The sequence below is a fragment of the Polistes canadensis genome, unplaced genomic scaffold, assembly GCF_001313835.1.
Source record: "Polistes canadensis isolate GaletaPanama2010 unplaced genomic scaffold, ASM131383v1 scaffold_272, whole genome shotgun sequence".
NCBI lineage: Eukaryota > Metazoa > Arthropoda > Insecta > Hymenoptera > Vespidae > Polistes > Polistes canadensis.
In genome coordinates this window covers 187,089-195,467 of record NW_014569819.1, presented here as the reverse complement: position 1 = coordinate 195,467, position 8,379 = coordinate 187,089, and positions in this window count along the sequence as shown.

The window sequence follows — 8,379 nt, the reverse complement described above, 5'->3', positions numbered from 1 at the left end:
ACAAAACGTCCAATTAATCAAAACGAAGTTCTAGTTCTTTTGAATGTCCCAATTCCTTACGATACCTATTTATTAATAATTTTATTTTTGGACGAGACGAGAGAAACAATTAATTGACTATATTTTCTTTTTTTTTCTTCTTCTTTTTTATTGACAAGATTTATTAGAGTGCGTTATGTAATGAACAAATAAAATACTAGCGTACAGAATAAAATAATGCATACTAGATAATCATTTCAACAAAGTTATTAGATAAATGAATGCACAATAAAATCAAATATCTATTAGATCGATGATAATAAAATTTAAATAATATTTTATATTCAATAGCGTCGATGTCTGATTCATTTAATTATAGGAATCATCGATCTCGCGTAATCGATATTCCTCATTCTCCTATGTTAAAACTTTCTGCAGGGCATATACGGAAACTTGCATAGCACACCGATTGGCATAAAAATACGCAAGCAGAAGGGCGAAAATAATACGAAAGAACGAACCGTTAACTCTTGGTGAATAAAACGTTGTTCCTCATCCGTGAGGAAGTTATTATCGATCGCGCGTTCGATGTTAAAATTCTTGAAAGAACAAATTCAAAGAGAGAGAGAGAGAAAAAAAAAGAAAAATTAAATACCGGCAAAAAGAAATATAAAATAAAAAAACGCTTCGTAATAATGATAAAAAAAAAGAAAAAAGAAAAGAAAAAAAAGAAAAAGAAAAAAAAACAACAACAACTACCCCAACCGTATCTTAATTGTTCGTTCATCCCCCATACCCCCCTTATGCTCGACCATCCTCCCACGCGTTATTTTAATTTGCTTACTCGATGATACGATAAAAAATGATATTTCGATTAATGCGACGAACCTTGCGATGAAACACTTTGTTTTTTATTTTTAAAGTTAAAACAAAATATAATAATAAACGATCGTTGTTACAGTTCGTTCGTTTGTTCGTTCGTTCGTTCGAAAAAAAATGTCAAAAGGAAATAGAGAAATGGGCGCGCGTGTGCAACCCTAACAACGCGAATCGAATTCGCGAAACGTGAATACACATAAGCATAAACGCGAAAGTCGAAGTGCCAACATAAAACTTTGTTTGCCCTTCGTCGGCGCAGCACTCGGTGCAAATGCAACTCACGAGTTTCGCTTCGGTGCGAGGCTGCTTGTTCGTAACGAGTACACAAGAGGAACAAAGATAAATAGATATAGAGGAGAAAGAAAGAGAGAAAGAGAAAGAGAGAGAGAGAAATGGGGAAAGTTAACTGCACCGTATGAGTGCAACGCGTGCTGTTCCATCTTGGAGTGCAACGCATGCATCCCTATCGACGAGAATGACGAGTACCGAATCGTATATACCGAGTATATTCATGTATGTGTGTCTTTATGTGTGTGTATGCGCACGTATGCGTATACGTGGATGTGTATCGATGAATGCTATGGGCGATTTCAATGAGGCAAACTCGAAGCCATAATGTATATAGAAACATAGAACGAGAAAGAGAGATAGAGAGAGTCTGTGATACAGTGTAAAAAAAAAAAAAGAAAGCAAAAAAAGAAAGAGAGCGAAGGGATGAAAAATAATTATTTATAGACTTCCAGAGAGTAAAAAAATTAAGGGAATATAATTTAGTATGAAAGTCAATATATACAATATACAATATATAAATATAAAATATTATCCTATTCGTACATTGTTTTTTTTTTTTTTATCACCGATAGAAAGGTTTAATTAAAAAAGCATCGGGAGATAATCAATTTATTTTTCTTTGTTGTTATTTTTCTTTTTTTTCTTTTTTTAATTAGTATATAGTATTTAAACGGTTGTGTTAAAATAAAAAACAAAACAATTTGTTTTCAGAGATGAGGATTTAATGTGATGAAAGATGAGTGGTACTTCCAGGTGTATTCAGGTACCTGCGTGCACGCGCGCGCATTTTCTCTTTCCATCCCTCTCTGTCTCTCTTCGTTTCTCTTTTTCTGTCTCTCTCATTCAACGTCGATACGACCTCGACGTACCGGGGTGCAACGGCCTTTAAATCCCGGCGATTTAATCACCGTCGAGTTCCAAGGGCGGCTAAGAATTTTACGTTAAATTTTTCATTTTTCTCGTACACTACGATGAGGCATAATCTGGTGTTACTCATCTGACAATACTATCAAATGATTCTTGTTTGTATAAGGAAAAGAGAGAACAAAAACTGATTATAACATAAAGAGATTTTTATTTAACAAGTCAAAATTGTTGAACAATCTTCTTTGATAGCTAATTAAAGGGATTAGGTATACTCGAAGTCACGAAAAAAGTGAATATTTTTAATCATTTTTTTTCAAACATTAATTTAATGTATTTTATAAAGCTAATATAATATACAGAATTGTGTTATATTATAATATAATGCTTCAACTTGATTTCATCAAATTTTAAAAAAGAAAAAATTAATTTTGAACGAAGTTATTGGCATTTTTGTTGGATCCTTATCACAAGTAGTGCTTTGCGGTGATCATCATAAATTTGTTTCGAAACAAAGCAAAGTCTTTTTAGTTTAATAATAAATCTAGTATTTTTAATCGAAGTTTTAAATATTTGACAAGATCGATTTTTTAAGGACGACAAATCGATTAAAAGGTAACCTTTGTTCTCTTTGAAAATGAACAAAACATAGAGACAAATGTGTAAAGAGAAACAATAATAGATAGATAAAATATATGACTATTAAATGAAACCTTAAGTGAATATAGGATATACAAATGAAACTCGAACGAATTCAAATTCGAATGGTTCAAATAACTTACAAGGAAAATCCGATATTACCGTTCGGTGTATTATCCTAGTATAAGTTAGGGACCTTGTTAACCGCAAAGCCAGAGTTCTCGTTCGTATTTATGAAGATAACTCGGTCGCGAATCCTGCGGGAGACAGCAAAGGGACGATGGGGACACAATTAATTGGCTGTACTTGAAACTGAAGTCCAAAGCTCAACACGTACATCCCAAAATGTTGGGAGACTTTCAAAACTTGTATATAATTGTATGCCTTTCTATACAGAAAGAGAGAGAGAGAGAGAGAGAGAGGAAGCTTCAAGTTAATCCTTTCAACATGGAGACACAAATGTATACATGATGCATACTGCTAATCGAGATCTCTCGTATTCTTTGTACGCACGATCTTTCATCTCTGAATGAAATGTCACAAGTAATGTAGATTTCTTACTATTTTTTATTTATTTCTTTTTATTTTTTTTTTTTTATCAACCCATTACACTGATTGTAATAGTAAAAAATTTAACGTAAGATTGACTGCGAGATAAAATTCGTAATATTACAAAGAAGGTTTTAATATAATATTATAATGAAATGAAAAATATTTTAATATTAATTTCATATTTTTGTGTAAAAAAAATACCCATATAATATATTATATATAATTTACAATAATTTGAAGAAAAAAAAATGTGAGATTTTTCGTTTACTCGTCTTTACTCGTAACACGTTACTCGTGTTTAACATATAATTGATGATATATTATTTTATCAAGTATAATGTATAATTAATGGTACTTTATATTTCTCATTATTTAAAATCATTCATCTTTATCGATGCACGCATCAATCACTAAACATGAGTTTCACGTGATATATGCGATAAATTAGCCGCTATTTAGCCGATATTGAAGTTCACAATACAGGACGAGTATAGAAATAGCCATTATAGGAGTAAATCGAACTTACCGTAACATGAATGCAACGTATGTGTATTCATCTGTCTCTGTATGTGAGTTCAAAGCGTTGAAAGTGTTAATACTCGACGCGAACGCTTGCCTATTTCCCGAAGACAATGGATTACGTCTAGCTCTGAGAGGCACATTCAGTATATTGAAAATTTGCTAGGAACGTTGGCCGATCGATCGAACGAACCACTTTGCAGTGTCGTCGATGGACGCTTTCGAAGTGGACTTTTCAATCACCAAATGTATTTAAACATAAAATGATAAATCGAAATCGATCATTCTCGGCAAAAGATTTCGTGTATACTACGAGAAAATAATATATATTCATATATTACAGAGAAAATTTTGATTTCATTGAAATTAGATATTAACCCTTCTTTGCATGATGATGGAAATTTTAATCATAATATTTAGTCAACAAAAAAAGGTACTTAAAACCCTTGTACTGTTTATTTGTTGTTGCTGGCAACTTAAAAAAAAAAAAAAAAAAAATCATGCAAAGAAGGGTTAAATATATAAAACTAAAAAAAAAGATAATAAATATACGTAATTTTTTGTTTCTTTTTAATAAATAAATGTAAGAAGAGAAAGAGAGAGAGAGTGTAGAATTTTCCTTTAGAAGAAAAATTCGTTCAATGGCTAAAACATAAAGTTTTTATTTTCCTATTTCATTTGGGTTGGGGGTTTAATTAATTCGCTTTGATTGAAATTTTGTTAGAAATCGTCAAAGTCCGAAACACACGATATTTTCTCCTTTTTCTCTCCTACTTTCCCTCCCTCTTTGTCTTTGTTTGATTTCTCAATCTCGGGACATATGGAAACGCATGCGTGAAACAAAGCTTATACACGTTCCGTATGTAGTAGATATAGATACTTCCATTCATCTCTAATGCCTCGGGCACCCTACTGTTTACCAATTTATTTTCCTTCCTTGTCCAAGGTTTCCATGGGAAACTATACGGAACGACACCTATTTGCGAAAATGTAGTATGTATATATATACCTGATCGAAAGATCTTATTCATCTCTTTCCTCTTCCATTATCTTCTTTTGTTCTCTCATTAAAAAATTGAACAAAGAGTTTAGGATTAAAAAAAATCGTGTGTTAAATTAAACGATAACCATCTTATATAAAATTATAATAAATTATATTATATCAGATCTTAAACTTTGTTAGATATAATCCATTCATGATGAATAAATTTCATTAATGAGAAAATCTACTTATCTCTCGTTATCGAGAGGTAATTCATAGTTCATTGAGAATGTTAACTTTTCCTAATGATTAATTTCGAGAATATATGTCGCTTTAAAAAAAGATTGCTATAATTATAGATTTGCATCTAACTAAAATAAAAAATATTAAATAGGAAAAAAATAAAAGATAAAGGAAACGGAGAGTTTGCTATATAAGAAGCCATGTTCCGTTCCCAGGAGCTTTCCGGTGTCAGACGTTTCCTGTGTTCCTTTCTGCTCTTCTATATACCTATCGATCCTCGGTCTGCACCCTCCTCTTTGTGCCACCAACTCTCTCTTATTCTGTCCTTTTCTGTCCCTCTTATCCTCTCCCTTCATCGCACCATCCTGTTCTCTCTCTCTCTCTCTCTCTTTTTCACTTTAACGTTCAGTCTCTCCTACTTTTCTCTCTCGCACTCATCTCCAACCCTCAACCTATCTTTCTTCTTTCCTCCCTACCTTTACCTTCCTCTTTACCTACCTTTCCCTTTCCGTCCCTCGTCGATCTATATTGCATTCGTCGTCGTACTCCCCACCCCACCCTCATCTTCACCCTTACCCCACGTACCACCAGAATGTCCTCGGAACTTACGCCACGGATGGCGTGTAGGGTAATTTTCCTTCCATATTTATACGCACGTCTCTTCTCATCGAGAAAAGTAGCTGCTTTAAATGTTCTCTCCTTTTATTCCTCCAAGGGTTAAACGCGTTTAATACATTCACAGATTATCCAAAGAATGAACTCAACAACGTCTATTGATCTTTCTCTCAATGAATCATCATCCATCGTCCTTCATCTGCGTTGATTGTTCTCCTCATTTTTTTCTTCATCACTCGTTTTCTTTTCTTTTCTTTTTTCTTTTTGTCGTCCTAAGTTCTACTCATCATTTTTTGGAAGATTCAGAAATGTTTTTGTAATTGTACATTCGAATTGTCGAGAATTTTAGTATTAATTCAGTAGATTACCTACCATCATAAATATCAAATTACCAACGTTGCCATAATTTATACGATGAGTGATTAACTTCTATCCCTAACAGGACTAGTCCGTCTAACTGAAACGTCTAATCCCTAATACATCCATCAGTTAATATTATATCATGCTCATCCAACTCCTCGTGATACCTATTTAATACTTTCCTACACACTAGTTGTTATTATTAGCGTATAATCTCGTTAATATTTATAACGAGAATAAAATTATTTTAGTTTCCTTTCGTATCGTGGGTGGATAGTACAAGGCCGCCTATTTATAAAATCATTTGAAAGGAAATTCTTTGTAAATATGCATTTATACTATGCAGAATATTCTTTTTTTTTTCTTTTATTATTTTATTTTATGCATTGTATATACATAATTCAAGTTCGTGTATTTAATATTGTAAGATTTTTTAATGATAATAATTTATATATTTTTCATCGTCCAACACCAATAAAATAAACTCCTCCTTCAATGCTAATTTTATTCCGTCCAATTGTCTATTTGTTCTGTTCTCTTCGAACTAATCGTAAGGCTTCAGATAATCTGATCTAAATGAAGAACTCGGAGGTACTGGACAAAAAGAACAGATGAAAAAAGAAAAAGAAAAAATTAGTCTTAATTGTTCTTCCACTTACCTTCGGTACCATCCTTTGAAAGTTTTCTTTTTTACTTTTTCTTTCTTTTAATACTCCCTTGATGAGAATGACTAATTTTTCAAGAAGAAATTTTTCCAATCAAATCTATTTTATCGACCGCGAAAACAAATTGTTATCGATTTCGAGAGAAAGTTGTTTTTTCTTTTACAATAATTAATTAATTGAAATGACAAACTCGTGACGATTTAATAGAAAAATCTTATGCAATTTTCATTTTTCTATCTCGCGAAAGGAAAAACAAAATTGGACTTTCTAATTTGATTATTCCTAAGCTATTTTTTCTTTATCTAATCTCAATGATTTGTCTCCACGTTCAGATCGACAACTTTTTATCCATTTTATACGATTTCACATCAACGAAGAAACATTAGATTATACTCGTTTCATAATTTTACGCAATGCATATGAGGGATGCACTAGGCTATGCATTAAAACACAGGATATCTCAAAAGTTGCTTTACCAAGGAAATAAAAACAATAGACCCCAAACTTGAATATTTTTATTTAATAAAATTGCAATATTTTTCTTATTCATTAGAAGATATAAATTTTGTTAATACATTGCATATTACATGTTTACAGTTACGGTATCGATTAAACAAAAATATGGGTCCATGAATCCTATTATTCTGAATAACTGGTAATAAAAATATAATAATGTTTTTATTTTACTAAAGCGATTTTTGAAAAACCCTGTAAGATTCTTTATGAAACGGGTTGTATATACTTGTGTATTTGGATACATGCAAACGTGATCAAAATAATGTATTGCAGGAACGAGTTGTTGACAAAAATCTCACGACTCGTGTTGCAGCACCAACTTCTCTAGAACGAAATAAATACGTGAGATTTGACATAAATGGTATTACCTATGGAAATGACTTTCATTGAAATTTCATTCATTGAAATTTATCGATCGTATTGATCGTATTGATGTTTATTTCCGTCCAATTAGTTTTATCTATTCTCGTATTTTGCGATACATTTATGCATTATATACTCTATATATATAAAATGAAAAAATTATTTAAACAATACGAAAAAAGTTAAATAAATGTACATACATACACATATATTAATAAATCAATATTGACACGTATCAAAAGATTCTAATTTCTATTCGTAATTAAAATGCACAAATCTAATCAATTTTATTTAACGATTTTAAATATAACATTCTGTTACAATAAAAAAAACATTAACATATTAATCAAATATTGGATAATATTTTTAATTTGTAATTAACGTAAATAACTAAAAACCATAATACAAGATTAATTAGATTTTCTGTCTCCCAAAATTTCATCTATCAGTAAACCATCGATACGTATAACGTATATCTATTAACGTATCTATTAAATAGACGATGTTATATTCGTTTTATAATTGACATTAATTTGATGAACGGCCAATAACAATAGTACAAAACTAATTGACTTTACTATCTCGAAAATTTCATCATCTTGTACATACACGCACACGCACACATAAATATACATACAATTAAATATTTTAATTCTGTTTGTATAATTGATATCAATCAGATAAAAAGAAAAATATGTTGAACGATTGTATCATCGATTGAAAAAGAAAATGTAATCGAAATAGTATTAACGCATTACTTCTCACCGGGATCTTCCCTTTCCCACCCACCCCCCTCTCACCAGTGTGTTCTCCGTGGACACCACAGACACGAACCAAAAAAGGTTAGGCTTGTACCGACGCTGTGGTTCGAAACCACCCCCGACAGAGAGAGGCCTCCAACACCGGCCGAGA